The sequence below is a fragment of the Rattus norvegicus genome, chromosome 8 (assembly GCF_036323735.1).
Source record: "Rattus norvegicus strain BN/NHsdMcwi chromosome 8, GRCr8, whole genome shotgun sequence".
Taxonomy (NCBI): domain Eukaryota; kingdom Metazoa; phylum Chordata; class Mammalia; order Rodentia; family Muridae; genus Rattus; species Rattus norvegicus.
The window spans coordinates 13,148,291-13,167,533 of record NC_086026.1 but is presented as its reverse complement, the minus strand read 5'-3'; the positions used below and the strand labels follow the sequence as shown (position 1 = coordinate 13,167,533).

The 19,243-nt window shown below is 42.2% G+C and overlaps 1 protein-coding gene and 1 pseudogene across 13 annotated transcripts in view; both read left to right on the top strand.

Annotated features, from left to right (window-relative positions):
• LOC102556477 (uncharacterized) overlaps positions 1-19,243 on the top strand; it is a 75,496-nt gene that overhangs the window by 49,220 nt on the left and 7,033 nt on the right. The window lies entirely within an intron of this gene.
• Positions 11,823-19,077, top strand: LOC103693005 (galectin-8 pseudogene; annotated as a pseudogene).

Here is a 19,243-nt window from a genome sequence, read left to right as displayed (position 1 = left end):
CATAGACATCCCAATCACCAGACTGTCACCAGCTCATAGAAACTCCAGTCATTAGACTGTCACCAGCTCATAGACATTAGACTGTTACCAGCAACAATACCATAGAAACAAATTTGAAAGCTAGTGAGAGGCACACAAAATTAGTGAGTTTATTGATTAAGAAAAATTCAAACACACTTGAAGAAAGGCAAGTTTGGACGTTAAGAGAGAAATCCAACCAGTGTTTGGCACAAGTCTGGCATCCCAGTGCTCAAGAGGCTGGGGTCATGCAGAGGGTCAATGCAAGTTCAGGGCCAGCAAGAGGGATAATAACTTATAATAGGTAGCCAGGAGCTCTCTCCAAACAAAATCAAAGGACCAAAACCAAGAAAGGGGTGCTCCTGCAAGCTTCAGCAGAGCTTTTGAAGCAAGCCTGCTCTAAGGAGACTGTCTAAAACTAAGGCTCCAGGAGAGGAAAAAAAATGTACAACTTAACCATTTCCTTATTGAAAGACACCTTTTAAGGCCGTAATTTGGGTGTGGCATCACCAATGAGACAACAGTGCCCATGGTTTGGCAAAAGATCTGGAGATGAACTTCTCTGGAGAAGGTTTTGGGGACCATCGTCTGCTTTATTGGACATGAATAGCTATGGATATCAATTGTGATTGATTAGCATATTGCCTTGGATTGGACAAGGGAATGCTTATACCATCTGGGTCTCTATGCAGAAGAAGCACATAAGAGACATGGGGAGTGCAGTCTTCCATAGGCCAGCAACTGGCTACTCACACCACTTCAGAATTCAGTGTTCTGTCTTCTGGGACACTCAGAAGCCATGCTTCATATTGGGAAGTGTACTATGCTGGGCAGACAGGGAGCTAAGTCATGCCTGTGTTTTCTCTTACTCTGCCTTGCAGAGAAGCTGAGAATGATCTTGAATTTCTGACTGTTCGGCTTCTGTGCTAACTCCTGAGCCTGGAAATAGAGGCGTGTGCTACCACACTCAATTTCTGGAGTGCTAGGGCTTGGTGCAGCCTGGGCAAGTGTATTACATCTTTAGCCCAATAACTTTTTTAATAAATAAAAATTATAGTTACTTATGAAGGTACTGGGCATCTGCATATGAGGAAGGAATATAACTAGGACAAAACATGGTTAAAATAAAAAAAAATTAAATAACCAGGTCATACAGAGAGGTTAAGCCATATCTTTTTATCCTGAGCATGGTTCACTAGCTTACTGAACATTTTAAGGAATCATATTGTGGTGGTTTGAACATGCCTGGCCCAGGGAGTGACACTATTTGGAGGTGTGGCCTCATTAGAATAAGTGTGGTCTTGCTGGAGTAGGTCTGTCTCTGGGGGTGTGGAGTTTAAAGCCCTTATCCTAGCTGCTTGGAAGCTGGTCTTCTATTGGCCTTGAGGATGTAGAACTCTCAGCTCTCCTGCACCATGCCTGCTTGGATGCTGCCATGCTCCCACCTGGATTATAAGGGACTGAACTACTGAACCTGTAAGCCAGCCCCAATTAAATGTTGTCCTTAGAAGACTTGCCTTAGTCTTATGGTGTCTGTTCCCAGGAGTAAAACCATAACTAAGACACATATGCAATTTCTGTCTACAATTTCTGTGTAGGGCAGTTTTGGGTTGCCTATGTGGAAACTTCTGACCCAGATGGGGGAGGGGACATCACTCTTTTCCCTTCCAGCAGCAGGAAAACTCACCTCATCCTGTCACATCTCATAGTCAGCAGCTTTTGTTTTTTTCCCCAATATCACCAGCAAACCTTGATCTTTTTTAAAATGGTGCTTTGACTTTATGTCTTTTTGAGGAAGAAAATGTGTACACAAGTGAGTAATAGATTAGGTAAAAAGAGAAGTACTATAAGATTGTATTATGTTATAATTAACATATTAACATGTCATTAAAATTTATTAATATATCACATTTTATAATTATATAACATATTACATATTAACATAAAACATCAATATGGTTACATCATTAATAATTAATATGTACTACATTAGTATATGATTATAATAATCATACATAAAATAATTACACACAATAGCTGTATGAACATTATTATTAATATATTACTGTTGTTACCACTAATATAGTATTATTTAATGTTATTAACACTAATATAGTATTATACTATAATATATAACAACATAATATATAATGACTAATACATTAATTTATCAATATAATGTATTATATAGCAATGTATTAATATTATATTAATTACTATTATGTTAATATGTTACATATTAAATAGCATGTTATATGTTAATATACCTGCACTTTATTAATATATTTTATATTATAATTAATAATTTAATACTATATAATTAATATATAATATAATAAAATAAAATATATATGGCTTTGACTTTCAGGCTGTGGTCCAGCTAGTTCAACAATGGCTGTCTACCAACAGAACGTTCCTCTCTCTCACTCTGTGTGTGTGTGTGTGTGTGTGTGTGTGTGTGTGTGTGTGTGTGTGTGTTTATTTATTTTTTTAAGACAGGGTCTAACTATGGAGACCCTGCCACTGTGGGTATGGAGTTTAAAACCCTTATCTGAGCTGCCTGGAAGCCAATTTTCTATTGCAATAGTTATTCAGTCCACGAGATTGCATGTTTTAGCTGATCTTCAGTATATGCTGGAATCCTGAAGAAGTAGGCTCTAATGTCAGTGAAGGAGTGAACTTGGATTCAGAGGGAGGGCAGATGGGGAGAGAGCAAGAGCCTCCCTTCTGTGTTCTTTATATAGCATATCACTCAAAGATGTGGCAAGATTTAAGGTGGGTCTTCTTACCTCAATAGGTCTGGTGTGTCTTCCCACTTCAAATAATTTAATTAAGAAAAATCCCTCCAGAAGTGAGGTAGAAACCTAGTGCTATGGAAGCTTGGGAAGTAACTCTAGCAAAGACTTTTAGTAATGGGAGAAAAGGAGCCTGATCTGGCCATCTTCTCTAACTAGACCAGGCTTCACGATGGATTGGGACAACATTATATATAACACAAAACCTACAGTTTGTCCTGCCTGTAGAGTGTTCTGGAGCTAGAGCCTAGCAGAATCCCCACCAAAGATACCAGAGGGACTTCATTCAGCGACTGATGGGCACTCTGAGAGTCCTGAGGAGGATGGGGAGGAAGAAACCAGAGGGGTCAGGAATACCACAAGAACACAGCCCGCAGACTCAACTGACTGGGCTCATAGGGGGTTGCAGAGATCAGGAAACTTTAGCGGTCTGACCTAGGTCTTCTGCATATGTGACAGAGCTGAGTAACTTGGTGTTCTTGTGAGAATCCTAACAGTGGGCGCAGGAGCTGTCCTTGACATTTTTGCCTACTCATGGGACCCCTTTCTTCCTACTGGGTTGCCTTGTCTAGTCTTTATGTGAGGGTATGTGTCTGGTCTTATTGTAGCTTGTTATACCAAGTTTGGTTGATATTCCTGGGAGGCCTGCTCTTCTCTAGGGGGAAGTGGAGGAGGGGTGGATCTGTAAGAGAGGGGAGGTAGGGGGTAGAGACTGGGTATGTGGAGAGGAAACTGTGGTCCGGACATAATATATGAGAGAATAATACTATTTAAAATAGTAGGAAGAAAAAAGAAAGAAAGAAAAGGAAAAAGAGAGAAAGGAAGGAAGGAAGGAAGGAAGGAAGGAAGGAAGGAAGGAAGGAAGATCCCTCACAGATCTTGGGTTTTCGTTAATTCTAGATGTAGTCAAGTAGACAACCATGCATTGCCATCACAGTCGACATTCACCCCAAATGTTAGAGAGATGCTGTGGCTCTGCTGATGGTAGCATTACAATGTGACCTAATGAACCATTCATTTAATTGGCCTTTGTCTTAGGGTCACTATCACTGTGATGAAACACCATGATCAAAGCATCTTGGGAGGAAAGGGTTTATTTGACTTACACATCCACATCACTTTCATCATTGAAGGAACTCAGTACAGAAACTGTAACAGGGCAGGAACCTGGAGGCAGGAGCTGATGCAGTCTTTGGAGGGGTGCTGCTTACTGCCTTGCAGCCCATGGCTGACTCAGCCTGCTTTCTTACAGAATGCAGGACCACTAGCCCAGAGATGGCACCTCCCACAGTGGACTGTGGGACCCTTCTCCATCAATCAAATCAAGAAAATGCCTTACAGTGGGATCTTATGGAGGCATTGTCTCAGTTGAGGGTCCCTTCTTTCAAACGATTCTAGCTTATGTCAAGTTGACACAAACTAGCCAGCACAGCTTTCCATTGTGTTATCCTATTTCCCTTTTTAGTATAAACTATAAATGTAACCATAATAAATTGACCCAGGAGAGAATGATTTTCTTTTCTTTTTTTTTCCCTTTTGAGCCTTTATAGTCTTCTATGCCTTAAACAGCTCAATGGCCAGGTTACTTCCTAACCTCCATGTGCCTAATCCTTCCAATATTCCCAATTTATTACTTACTAAAATCTATATTCCATCTTTGCTGCCGTAGACCTCATGGACTGCAATCCCCCAGCTCCTACACTGCGGTTCTCTGTCTGGCACCTCTCAGGCATGGTGTCTCTCTTTCCTCTTTTTCTCCCTTTATGGCAGATGGAGAATGATTTTCAACTTGCTGGATTTCTCTATAGATACAATAACTTTAATTTATCCATGTCAGTGAACCTAGTTTACTTATAAAATACAGATAAAACATCTGACTTGAGGGCTGGGAAGTACCACAGTGATGTGTGTGTGTGTGTGTGTGTGTGTGTGTGTGTGTGTGTGTGTGTGTGTTGGGCACAGCATTCTTAAGGCCCGGGGTTCAATCCCCAGAAAAAACAAGCAGACAACATCTCTAAACAAGTGTTTGTTTAGCAAGATGACTCGGGAGGTAAAAACATTTCCGGGTATGCTTCATGACCTTAGTTCCATTCCAGGAAGCAACATAAAAGTGGAAGGCAGGAACCAACTGTACGAAGTTCTCCTGTGACCTTCCACATGCATGCTGTGGCACACATGTCTATGCACACATACACATCAGGGACATATATGCATGACTCAAGCACATATTGATAATAAGTAAAAGATTAAAAGTCTCCAAACCAAAGCCACTTGACTTCAGGGTTAAGGAATAGGGAAAGTCCTGTGGTCAAATGCTGCTGGTAAGGGTGGGGAGGAAAAGTTTCTGGTCTCATTTCTTCCATTTCTATTGTGAAGCACAAACCATACATTTATGAGCTCCAGTGTTCTTCAAGGCTTCATGGGAGGATTCATTCAAAAAGGGAGTAACTTGTGTCCCAAGTAAATACCCCTATAGAAACAGAAACCCCAGAGCCAACTCAAGAGACAGTGTGTATCTACAGAGATGCACATCTGCCCACTTGCTGCTTCACAGACTGCCTGCATCCATCCCTTCTAGCTACAAGTTCAAGTAAACCCCTTAACTTCTTGGAAATTCCATTTTATCATCTGGAAGATGAGGGCAGTAATGGTTTCTATGTTGAAGGGATTGTCACAGGCACTCTCTGTATCCTGTCTAGCACAGGAACGATCCAGGAGATGCCAGGTCTTGTTTGGTCTGCAAACCAAAAGCCATCTGACTGTAGTTCAGTGATCAAATTCTGTCAGTAAGGGTTGGCTGGTTGTTGAACTAGGTTCTCACTTTGTAGCTAAGGCTACTCCTGGAGTTATAGCCATTCTCTTGCCTCACCCTCCCAAGTCTCAGAAATTACAAGTTTGAGACACAACACCTTAATAGCTTAATATGAGTTCTTTAAATACAATTCCTGGGTCTAGTTTCTCTCAGGTTCATGTTTTTCACAGGGTGTTCCCCAGACTTAGAGGAACAAGCCTCTGTGATGGTTTGAAACTGTTATAAATATCAATCATGAGTGCCAGTAAAAACTAACATTTTAACAACCTCATCGTCTTTACATTTTTTCCTCCATCTTTATTAACTTGGGTATTTCTTATTTACATTTCAATTGTTATATATTTTTATTATATGAATTATTCTCACCACTGACAAGGCAATATTCTAGGAGTATTATATAGCATTTATTACAAAGGAGTGTGGTCATTATCATACCCATTTTATATATGGGAAAGGTGAAGTCGCAGGACACAAAACTAGTAACTGGCCATCAGTGTTTGGTTCTAGGCAGTGTGGACCCAAAATCTGTGCTGCCTTATCAATCACTTATTTTCCTTTCAGTTTTGATCTGTGACTGTGGATATGTGGTATGTAACATTTGTAAATGTGTGGGTACAGGGGTGTGCACCCCTATGTGGATTCTAAAGGTCCATCAGGTGTCCTAACTTGGGTGCTCACCAACTTCAGTTTTTGAGACAAGATCTCTCACAGAACCTGAAGTTCAGCCATTGGACTAAACTGTTAGCCAATGGGCTTCAGAGGTCCACCTGTCTCTACCTCATCTCCTTCCTCAGAGCTGGAGTTACAGGCACTCACTAACACTCAGCTTTTTGCTTGGGTTCTAGGAACCCTAATGTAGGTCCTTAATGTTTCTGCAGCAGGCAGTTTAGCCCTGCCCATCTCTTGGCCTTACTAAGTAATAGTAAGAGCTGTATATATTCCTGAATATATGCTTAACCAGAGCTTTGAGTATTTAAATACCTAGGAAACTTTAGAAAAGTAACTATAAGACTTACAGAAAATCAGATGAATATTTTAAATATTTTACAAAGCCTGGGGGTATAATTGAGTGGTAAAATATTTGCCTATAATGCATGAGGTCCTAGGCTCAATTACCAGTCATCCTCCTTACCCAACCCACACAAATACCAATAGAGAGAAAACACTAAATAAAGAACACAGTTTAAAAATTACATTGAAAGGGGACAGGTTGAGTGGCCTGTGCTCCTGGCAGCCTTGTGAGCACGGCTTATGGACAGGGAAATCCCAGCACTGCTGGCGGAACCCTCGACCATTTCATAGTAAGACATCAGTAAGACTAGTGAGGAAGTTGGGAATTTCCAGAGGCAAAAGCTAAATGAAAGCAGAAATACAAAAATGTCAGTCAAATCGACTTTCACTGTGGGGATATTTGAGGACAAACCACTATCTGACTTTTAGAGTCTTGGTTTTAATTTTATATTTGTTTTTCTGAGACATAGTTTTGGGTGGCTCAGGCTGGCCTCAAACTTGATATGAAGCTAAGGATAGACTTAAATTTCTAAAAGACTATTTCATGTATTTTTAAAGATTTATTTTCTATGTATATGTCTGTGGCTTTGTTGTACATGTGAGTACTTTGCCCTTGGAGCCTAGAAGGGATCCCAGGTTCTTTGGAAGAACAGCAACTATGGTTAATCTCTGAACCAGCTCTCTAGTCCCAGTATTTATTTATTTTTAAACTTTATTTGTGTGTGTGTGTGTGTGTGTGTGTGTGTGTGTGTGTGCATGCACATGTGTGCTATACACATTCATGGAGATCAGAAGACAATATTTATTGGTTCTCTCCTTTCACTATGGGTTTTGTAGGTTGAACTTCATGCCCTTACACTGAACTTCTGATCTTCCTGCCTCCGAATCCAAGTTCTGGGATCGCCAAGCTCAATTTATGCAGTGCTGGTGGTAATAACCATGGCTGAGCGTATGCTAGGCTGGAACTCGACCAACTAAGTTATGTAACAGTCTGTCGTTTGAAATACTTGAGGGGATGGGGTCATGATATCAGGCTCACCTGAGATAAGTTGTTGAAAAGCAGAATCCCAACAAATGTGGAAGATTCAAAGATTTTCATGTTGGCATCCTAAGAAGAGTTCTTTCCTCAAGAGGCCAACTATTTACCATGACCCATCAGTTTTCCACCTAACCATTGTTCAGGGTTGTAACCCTTGAGCTCTTGACCTTATCATTAGTGATTCTTAGCAGTTAGAGTTTCCTAGGAGTCTGAGACTTCTTCCACCAGTCGGTGACTTCCAGTCTCTCTCCATATCCTCTGTGCTGTGAACCCTCCTGTTAGTCTCCCTCTGCCATTGTGGATGGATGGACTCATCCATGTCTGATGGACTGAGCTCCTGCTCTGCCTGTCCCCTGCTTGTGATGACCATGACGCTCCCGTCCTTCAGGTTTTCCTCAAGCACTGCTTCTTCTACATTATTTCCTCTGAATTAAATTTATCCTTCTTTGTTTGTAGTTTTGAGGCAGGATCTTTTCTGTAGCCCAGCTAACATTTGGGACATCAAACCCTGCAGAAGCACTGAAGCGTTAAGCACTGTGTTATTGTTAACAGGGCTTATGGTCAGAGCCTGGACCTTGGCAGCCATGACAAGCTAGGCTTAGTCACCAATCCTCAGTGGGTCAACTAAAGAGTCAGGCAATGAGAAATGCAGAGAAAGGTAAGAGGCGTGTGAGGCTGAAGAGACCTGGTCAAGATGTGGGCATGCCTGTCAGTCCTGTCAAGTGAGTTGAGTGAGGTCACTTCCTGTCTGTCCTCCAAGGTGAGCTGCTGATGAGAAGGCAATTTTCTCTTCCGGTTGGTGCCAGTCCACAGCCTTTTCTACTCCCAACATGAGACTGGGACAGACAGATGGCTAGTGAGTGAAGCCTCTTTTGTTCCATGAAGAACAAAGAACTTCGAAGTTCACTGAACACTCCAATCCTCAGGTCAGCAGTTCCTACTACTCATTGTTCTATCACAGCAGGAAGACAAACGCAGGTAGAATAGACCTATTCCAAGCCAGCCCTGAGGAGACAAGAAATTCTCCGCCACAGATCTTGACCAGGGAGTTTTAGGACAAGAAGAACTTTCAGAGGAAAAAAGGGGAAATGGCTATGAAATGAGTCATTAATGCACAACTGTTAAAATGTTTGGGAAGTGATGGGAAAACATACTTTCTGTCCTCCAAACAATTGATTGTTTTGATCTCAATTCCAAACAATTATACTGAGGGAGGCCAGGTTACTAAATGGAGAATCTGTTTCAGTCTTTCAGTCCTTGCTGGGACACACTACAATGCTTAGTTAATATTTGCATGAGACAGGAAAGGAATTCCAGTGTGGTTACAGAAGGGGCTGTGAGAGGTGCCAATGTATCTCATGTAGTAAATATTAGTGGAAGAACAAATGTTAATGTTTAGTACAATGCCCTTGTATTTATACTTACTAAAAAGGTTATACCCTGATTTTCAAATACTAGCTTGAGCTGGTTTCTTCTGCTATGTTTCTATCTTCTAAAAAGTTAGCTAGAAAACTTTTCCTGTTTTTTTTTTCTCTAAATAATTATATATACTGTGTACTATATATCTTCAAACACATAAACCTTGACAGATTAAAAACATTAACTTAAGAATTAAGAATGGCCACTCAGATGTCTGTGGTCTTTGCTGCAGCCTGAAGCTATTGATGTTCATGGGCCCTGTTGCCACTGGGAGCTAGACTCATCTGAGTGACCTGCACTGTCCCCTGGGTCCATGGTGATGGCTGGGCCTATGCTGCTACAGACAGCCATGTCTGGGTCTGTGGGTTTACTCTAGCCAGGTCTGTGCTCTATGCTGTGGCCTGAAGCTATATTGATAATCTATGATCTCAGCTATATCAGAGGGCCTTATCTGGGTCTGTGGCCTTGCAGCAATTGGGAGCCCTGTTTGTTTTCTGTGCTGACCTGACACTAGGAACCCTGTGGAGGCCCACGATTCATGTTCCCGAGAACTGTAAAGAGCAGATGAGCTACTTTGGCAGTGATATGGATGACAGAAGATGCACAGTAGAGAAAGAGGGACGTGAAAGATTTCTGTGACAACCCTTACCCTCACCCCAGTGCCCCTCCCTCTACTCTAAATTAGTAACAGCTTAAACAGGAACCCATGGAAAAGAACTCTTAAGAATGTAATAAGTGTTGCTCTTCACAAAAGATGGCTTCCGGCAAGGGTGCAGGAGGGATCTATGGATGTGAAATTCCCAAAGAATCAATAAAATTTATGTTGGACACCCCTGCCCCACTAACCCCCCAAACCAAAACTAAACCCAAACCAAAACAACAAAACACACACAAAAACAAAACACAAAAAAATGTAAGGCCTTGTACTTTTGTCAAGTAGATTTGGGGGCAGGATGCTAATATTAGTTTAAATTATTTCATGGGTCCCAAGTCACATTTGTATTTGAACAAGCAGCCTATGGTATCTGCTAAAAAAAATGTTAATTTCCTTTCCAAGTGTTCCCAGAAATAAAGTCTATTCTTAATTCCAAGGTGATATAAAATTAGGCTGCAGGCTAGACTGAGGGAGGGGTTGGCCCGCAGATCTTGTGTCCACTGGGAGAGGAGCGTAGAGGCAGTCACTAAAAGAGTGCCTGAGGGGAGTCAGTCACTTTGTGTTTATTAAGATCATTGTGATCCGAGGGCGTGTATTGGGATTGAACAAATTCAGAAACATTTGATAGTTTAAGCATGAGAAAAAGACTGAGCTGAATCAGAGGTAGAGAAGAACATTTTAAAGTGACCTTGGGTACTGAGTCACTGGGAGGCCGGGTAGCACAGGTGCTAGCCTGTGCTTTTGGCATCTGAAACTTTCGTAAGTCATGCAAAGGCATGTTTAATGGGCTGTCATATGTGTGAGTTCTACTGTGTACTGAAAGCACAGCCGGAGAGTCCTAAGCAGGTAGCTCGTGGCTTCTCTGTGTTAGTTTTGTTTCCTGTTGTTGTGATAAAATATCATGACAAGGGAACTTTATGGAGGAAGAGCTTATTTGGCTCACAGTTCTGCATTACAGTCTATCATTGCAGAGAAGGCAAGGCAGGGGTTGGAAGCAGCTTATCATATCCATGGTTAAGAGCAGAGAGAATTGAAGCATATGAATTTGCATTGAGCCCACATTTTCCTTTGTATAGTCTGGGACCCAAACCCAGGGAAAGATGCTGCCCACCTCTAGGCCCACATCAATCAATTAATAGAATTAAAATGACCCCCCACAGACAAGTTCTCAGATAAACCTGATCTAGCAGTCCCTCACTAAGACTGTCTTCCCAGGTGATTTTAGATTGTCTCAAGTAGACAACTAAAATGAACTTTCATCCTGCATCATTTGAAGGGTCAGCTAAGGAGGAGGAAGCCCTTGCATCCTCTTAGCATCTTAGCTCTGAGAATTACTACACCAAGATGGGCGAGTCAGGAGAGATAGCTCTGGAGTCGAGCCCTGGCAACCTGGCCCAGCTCTTGAGGCCAACCACAGAGTTAAGGCTGGTGTGTGGCATGAGGGCCAAGGGGGCTCTTGAACATCTGTAAGGGGAGGGCTGTGGATGAAGCTCAGTGGTAGAGCATTTGAGTAGCATGTTCAAGGCTGGCTTGATCCCCAGTCCCATGATGGTCTGCCAAGAGAATGAAGGGTGTGTGTGTGTGTGTGTGTGTGTGTGTGTGTGTGTGTGTGTGTTATGAAGGTGTGAAGGTTGTATCTTTTTTTAAACAGATTTTATTGTCTACTAGATTTAAATTCCACATATCCTAGTTAGTATTACTATTGCTGTGATGTAACACCATGACCAAAAGCAACTTGGAGAGGAAAGGGTTTATTTGGCTTACACATCCACATTGAAGTGTAACACTGAAGCCAGGACAAGAACTTACACAGGTTAGGAACCTGGAGTAGGAACTGGTGCAGAGGCCATGGAGGAGTGCTGCTTACTGGCTTGCTCACCATGGCTTGTTGAGCCAGCTTTCTTATAGAACCCAGGACCACCAACCCAGGGATGAAACTATTCACAGTGGGCTGAGCCCTCCCGCATCAGTCACTAAATGTAAGAAATGCTCTACAAGCGGATCTCTCTCTCTCTCTCTCTCTCTCTCTCTCTCTCTCTCTCTCATTTATTTATTTATTTATTTTAAATATGAATGTAGAAGAGGACATTCATATCTCATTTTAGATGGTTGTGAACCACCATATGGTTGCTGGAAATTGAACTCAGGACCTCTGGAGGAACAGCCAGTGCTCTTAACCGCTGAGCCATCTCTCCAGCCCCTACAGGTGGATTTTAAGGAGGCATTTTCTCAGTTATGATTCCCTCCTTTCAGATAACTCTAGCTTGGATTAAGTTGACATAAGACTAGCTAGTACAACTGACCCCTTGTCAATTTGACAAGCAAACACATCACTATTAAGCTGCACCTTTCTAATTCATCCCAAGATCTCACTTTAAAAACAAAGCTAACTTTAAAAGTCCTGGTGTCTTTACTAATTCAAACAAATTAAAATTTCAGTCTCTTTAAAATATCTAATCTCTTGCTGCCTGAAGTCATGCTGGAGTCCACCAAGGGCCATGTTGCGGGTCTGTGGTCCTGCTGGATAGGGTGGGGAGGGGATCTTGATGTCCTGTGTTACCACTGAAGGCCAGGCAGATGTCTGTGGTCTCTGCTGCCACCTGAAGCCATGTTGATGTCTGTGATCTGTGCTCCCTTAGAAGGTCATGTTGATGTTTGTGGTCTGTCACTGAGGGATGTGATGATGGTCATGGCCTGTGCGGTGGCAGAAGGAAATGTTGATGTCTGTGGTCTGTGTTATCACCAGAAAACATGTGGAAGTCCATGATCTGTTCTACCCCTGACTGTAATGTTCAGGAAAACTTCTTCCGCAGTAGTACTGATGACTGCCGACTCACAGTTGAGAAAGAGAGACATAGAAGGCTTCTGTGATGACCCCCAGCCCCACCAAAAGAAACAGCTTAGACAAGAACTATTGAAGAGAACTCTTAAAATTTGTATAATGATGTTGAAGTGTAGCTCTCCACAGTAGATGGACACTGGGAGTTTGACCATGTTCCAGTAAGTATATGGGCAACACGAATTGGACTTTTTTCCTTCTCTTTGGATGGTCATAAGGATGGGGCAACAGACCTGGGAGGACTTGGAAGTAAGTGTGATTAGGGTGTGCTATGTAAAATTCCTAAATAATCAATAAAAAAATCCAATCTTAAAATGCAAAACTGTTTTTGTAAGTTCAAAGTCTTTAAGCTGTTAGACTCCTGTAAAAATATAAAACTAAGTTAAATATCTTCTACAGGAGGGAAGAACAAGGGCAAAATTACATTTTGAACCAAGTAAAACAAAACTCCAACAGTATAAGTATTTCAATGTCCAGCTATCTGGGAGTCACTCAATCCTCCAAGGAGTTTGAGTCACTAATTCAGTTCTGCTTTCTCAACACACACAGCTTGTCTTCTAGGCTTTGGCTGACTCTACTCCTCTGCTGCTGCTCTTCTTGATGGTCATTCCACAGCACTGGCAACTTCTGCTGCAACTGGAATCTTCTGCTGCAACTGGGCGGCTCTTTGACCAACAGCTTCTCATAGGCTCTCTTCTCGGTGCCAATCCTCAACTTTTTTGGCACGATTCCTTCGGTCCTCGGCCTTCTGCCACTGAGTCTGCTCCTTCACCACTGGCCTCTCCCGGCCTCTCCCAGTATCAAGCTTCAGCTGCTTCCATAATCTCTTCATGTCAAAGCCAGTACTACCTTCATGATTCTTACACAAACAAGCTGCCAGCACAATAACTTCTGGAACACAGCTTATTTGTGCTAACCTATAAAACCTTCCCAGAAGATTTCACCTTAATGATGTGTGTTTCCTCTCAATTACCCCTAATTTCTTAGCTCTAGCTGACCAGCATCAATTGTCCCACATTTACAAAAGTTTCACTTCAGTGTTGCTGGTCTCTTATTAATTAAGGCTGCCTCTTCCTTCCCAACTGACCAGAAAGACAGAATCCCAACTCAAAATAGCAAATGTCTCTGATAGAGTCTAAGTTTTCTCTGGAAGCTTCCAGGTCTCCATCTTCTGCACTGCTCACAATATTCTTACCTTCCAAGCTCACACAGAACAACCTACTGAGCCCTCGACACTCAAAGGGTTTTCTAGACCAAACTTCCAAAGATCTTCCACAATCTTCCAGAAAACATGGTTGGATCTATCATAGAAATATCTTACTCCAGGTACTAACTTCTATCTTAGTTAGGGTTTCTATTGCTGTGATGAAACACCATGACCAATAACAGGTTGGGGGAGAGGATTTATATGTCATACTCTTGTACATCATAGTCCATCAGTGAAGGAAGCCAGGGCATGAACTCAAACAGGGCTGCAACCTGGAGGCAGGAGCTGATGTAGATACCAACAAGCCAGGGATGGAACTACTCACAATATGCTGGGCTCTCCCTCATCAATCACTAATTAAGAAAATGAATGCCTTACAGCTGGATCTTATGGAGGCATTTTTCTTATTTAAATTCTCCTCCTTTCAGGTAACTCTAGTTTGTGTATCAAGTTGATACAAGACTAGCCAGTATACCAACAGGTTTGGTTTTCTTCCCCCCACCCCTCCTCCCTCCCTCTCTCCCTCCCTCCCTCCCTTCCTCCCTCCCTTCCTTTGCTTTCAGGGTGTGTGTGTGTTAAGCATGTGTACACATGTGTTCATACATAGAGAGAAACTATGCATGTTCCCAAGGAGTCACTCACCTTGTTGTTTTGAGACATTGACCTTCATCTCTCTTACTAGGCCAGGTTGGCTGTCAGGGAGCTCAGGGTTTCATCTGTCTCTGGCTTCTCCACATTGGGCTTACAAGCATATGCTGCCAGCTCAGCTTTTTTACTTGGATTCTAAAGACTAAATTCATGTCTTCATGATTCCTGACAAGTTCTTTATTGGCTGATCCAAGCTCAAGCTTGTTAGATCATCACCTTTCTTTTGACACACAGTTGCCAATCAATCATGGGTGACACATGACTAAAAATGTTCTGCCAGCTGTGAAGCCCTACCCCTGTCACAAGCTCTACCTGCCCCAAGGTTCCACCCTTACCTCATTCTTACTCATCTGTTCACCCAGTGAGGTCTGATCTGTCTGCATCTGCAGCATCCTGTCAGTTGGGCAGCATCTAGCAGTTTCCACGATAGTTAGTATACCAAATGCAGAGTATTTTATAAAGCTCTGAAACCCAGTGCCCAGGGCACTGTGGATTAGATGACCCAAGTACTTGTGTCTGCTGTTTTACTGATTGCCAGGTGACTATGGGGAACAGAGTTTGGCACTTCCCCTTTCTAAACTCATAGACTTTGTCCCCACACCTCCAAAGTGCCTTGAGTCTAGGTAAGCATTTCTCCCTCTTGATCTTTCACCCACCCCCCATTTTTTTTCTTTTGGTGGTACCTCAGATCCACAACCTGAAAAACTTGTTCCTCTTTGCTCCAGGGAAGGGAGGCTTAGTTTTTCAAAGAGAAGGGAACACATTTGCATTTCACTTCTTAGCTCATCAAACGAAGGAGGGGAAATGAAAAGATTGCCTGCTGAAATGGGGTGTGCCTGTCCCAGGTTCAGCGAGTCAGAGAGGAAGATTAGCAAGAGCATGGAAGGAGGAGGGACCAGAAGACGGGACAAGCATTGGGACATGCTGTGGCTCAAGGTGTGGTCTGTGAATTTGAGCTTCCCTGATTTTCTGTGTAGATCATGGAGTCCAGAGTACCTCCAGTTCTATTGCACACAGAAGGGATTGGGTGCAGGGCCTGGGCACTGTGTTCTGGCCTCTTGTGTACTTTCTTACCTCCAGTTAAGATGGTTTTGTGATTCTGTTGGGGGTTGAAAGTGGATGCCAAGGTCTTTGTTTTCATTTGTAGTTTGCTGAGACTAGCTGTTGGTTCTCGTCTTTAACAGCTTTTAAGTTAGTAATATTTCACTTGTTCTTTAAACTGGGAAGAGAAGTAAATGTTAAGATTCCCATTCTATTCTTAGGGTACCTGCAGCTAAAAAATCAAATGACTTTAGTACAACAACACAGCTAATATTCGACCCTAACCCATATCAGTTATGCAGGTTCTCCAAGTGTTCAAGGGTGACATTTAAGAATGAAAGACAGAGAGCACCAACAGTGTCTGGCAAGGGACACATGTCAGAGCGCAGAACCTACCACCACCTGGCTAGGGACAAGTTTTTACTTTGAGTAATCCTTAAATGAAGAGTGGGATGAAAGAGAGACTCCAATTAACAATATCAATAAGTTGAAAAAGAAAAATGTTGTCCTTAAATAACCTACAAAATATCATCTATAACTCGACAATCTCCTAGGTCGGCACCATTACTAAGCAGTTGAAGCCTGGCTCTTTGACTGTAATCCGTGGACATGGTCCTAAAGATTCCAGGTACATGGCAACAACCTGAAGCCAAGAGCTGATGTGGCCCTTCCACTTTAACCCTCGCTTCAAAAGATCCAACCACATTGTTTGTAACACACTGACCCATGAGAATTGGGGCTGGGAGGAGATCACCTATGACATGCCCTTCAGAAAATAAAGTCCTTTGAGACTGTGATCATGGTGCTAAAGAACAAAGTCCAGGTGGCTGTGAATGGAAAGCACATTCTGATGTATGCCACAGGATCAGTCCAGAGAAGGTAGACACAGTAGGCATCTATGGCAAAGTGAACATTCACTCCATCGGGTTCAGATTCAGCTTGGATTTACAGAGCATGGAAACATCTACTCTGGGACTGACACAGATAAGCAGAGAAAATAGACAAAAGTCTGGCAAAGCTTCCGTTGAGCCTGCCATTTGAAGCAAGGTTGAATGCTTCCACTGGCCCTGGACAAACTGTTGTCATTAAAGAAGAGGTGAATACAAATGCCAGAAGCTTTAACATTGACCTAGTGGCAGGAAAATCAAGGGATATCGCTCTGCCCTTGAACCCATGCCTGAATGTGAAAGCATTTGTAAGACATTTTGTTCTTCAGGATGCTTGGGGAGAAGAGAGAAATATTACCTGCTTCCCAGAACTCTTTGAGATGATAATTTACTGTGACGTCCAAGAATTTGAGGCTGCCATAAATGATGTGCACAGCCTGGAGTACAAGCACAGATTTAAAAACCTCAGCGGCATTGACACACTAGCAGTTGGTGGTGATATCTGTTTGCTGGATGTAAGGAGCTGGTAGGTATCATGACTACCAATACCCTGGAAATACAAAATGGCTTATCCGATGCTGGCCATGTCAAATGCATCTCGCTTTCACTACATTGTTATATTGTGAAGTTGAGCTCGCACAACATCAAGTCCTATTGGTGTTGTCAGGCCTGGCCATGCAGTGTGGCTACCTCTACATTCTGAGGAACAGATCCGGAGCAATCACAGCTCACTGCCAGCGAGGCTCTGCACACTGGGTCCCTCTTATAAAACCTCACTCAACAAATATTTAAGTGCCTAATATACTACGTATACTAGCTAATAGGGAAGGTAATCATACTTCCTGTGTACATTCTCTGAGCTGGCCAGACATGGTAGTGCACAGAACTTGTGTGGTCCTTGTTTTCTGGTACTCATGTGTCACACGACCAGCTTCTGGTCTCCTAATGTAGAGTCTTCCTGCTGGCATTGCATTTACCCCATGAGGGAGGGGCCTTTGTAGTTAAGGTCAGAAAAATATACTAATGGATGGAAAACACTAGTTCCCCAGTAATCCTTTTCACAACCAATATCCTATCATATCTTATAATTGAAGAGTGCATAACATGTATTTAGCTCTCACTGCTTTAAATTTTATAAAATATATGATGCTGAACACAGCAGAAAAATTGAGGCCAAAACCCTGAATTATGACAGTACAAGTGTTTTGCTTCAAGCAGATTTCTATTTGGTCCATGAGAGGTAGGTCTGAGTGGGTTTCCTGTAGCTTATAAATTTACAAAAGAGATAACAACATAAGTTAACAACATGAACAGTCTTTAAGATGAGCTTTTTGTGGAGCAGAAGGAACAAAAAGGTGTTTTTCCTTCTGAATGTACATAATGAAAAACACTTTTAAGTTTAGTTAAAGGGCAATCAAAGAAAACTTAAAATTTGAATTTGTGACTTTTGTGGAATAGATAATTCGTGAACTGAGAAGTGACCCACCTTGACTTTAAGCAATATGAGGCATTTGGCTCTCCAGTCAGTCCACAGTGTTTCTCAGTGGTTTCCATAACACAATCCAGACAATTTCTCATAGCTGTGTCCATTATCTTCTGAGACCTTGGGGGGTAATCTGTTAGACTTTGGGTATATTAATAATTAGCAGACTTCCGAGATTGAGAGCTGTATCAATTGGTCATATCTGAGTTAGACAACTTGTGTTTATTAAATTACTGACTTGAGAATGTATATAGTAAATATAGCACCCAATAATTTAGTAGCAGTAGCAAAAATCATTTACCAGGCAGGATGGGAATGAACATCTTAATGGTTAAGTAACCTTGACAGGTTGCATAGTATATAGGAAAACACATTTTGCATTAAGCACTTGGCTTAGAGTTGGTGTGAACCAGAATAGGAGAGCTGGCAGCAGTGGCATGAGATCATGGGGACAGAAAGTAAGTGTGCGACAGCACTCTGTCACACCCCCTGCTGTCGCTCACAGTTCCCTTGGTGGGTGGTTACTATGCCAGGTATACACATCCCAATGCTTCCTGCCACCACACACTCTCTTGAATTCAATTCAGTCCCCCATGAAAGAACACACCACACAATAACCTCTAATCCAATTGATAAGATATAATTTGCCCATCTAGACAGCGCAAAACCCTGTACACACCCACCCCTTAAAAATAGTCATAACCTTTATCTATGCGCAGAGAAAAATCTTAACATCTGGTGCCATGTTCTCCCAGCTCCTCTCCTCACTCTGGCGCTCTCTCTTTTGCTTCTCTCTCCCTTCTAAAACCTCTGCTCCCACCTCCCTTCCTTCTTGTCCAATGACAGGCCTCATTTTATCTTGTCTGCCTTCACCTGCATAATGACATCAACCTTCATCATCGAGTCTTGGTAGAAGGCAGTGTGCCTTGCCTCCCTCTGTAGATGTGGGAGATGTGTGTAGAGAGGGCCCGAATGCTCCCGACTGTCAGGAAGATAAGATAATGGACAAACCTGCTCTTTGCATTTTCATTTTGTTGTAGCTAAATGTTTCCTAAAATATTAATGGAAAATTCTGCAAAGAATGTTAAGTTAAATAATTTTTATTACAACATTTTGTTACAATCTTTCTTCCTTAGGAATTACTGCACTTTAAAATAAGATTATTTTAATTATGCCTCTCTCTCTGTCCGTGTGTGTGTGTGTGTGTGTGTGTGTGTGTGTGTGTGTGTGTGTGTAAATCTGCAGATTCCAGAAGAATCGGATCTCCTTGGAGCTGGAGTTTTTGGCAGTTGTGAGCCTCTGATGTGGGTGCCAACTTGCCTCTTTGCCAAAGATATATGAGCTCTTAACTGCGGAGCTGTCCATCTTCCTAACCCCAACTTCTTCATT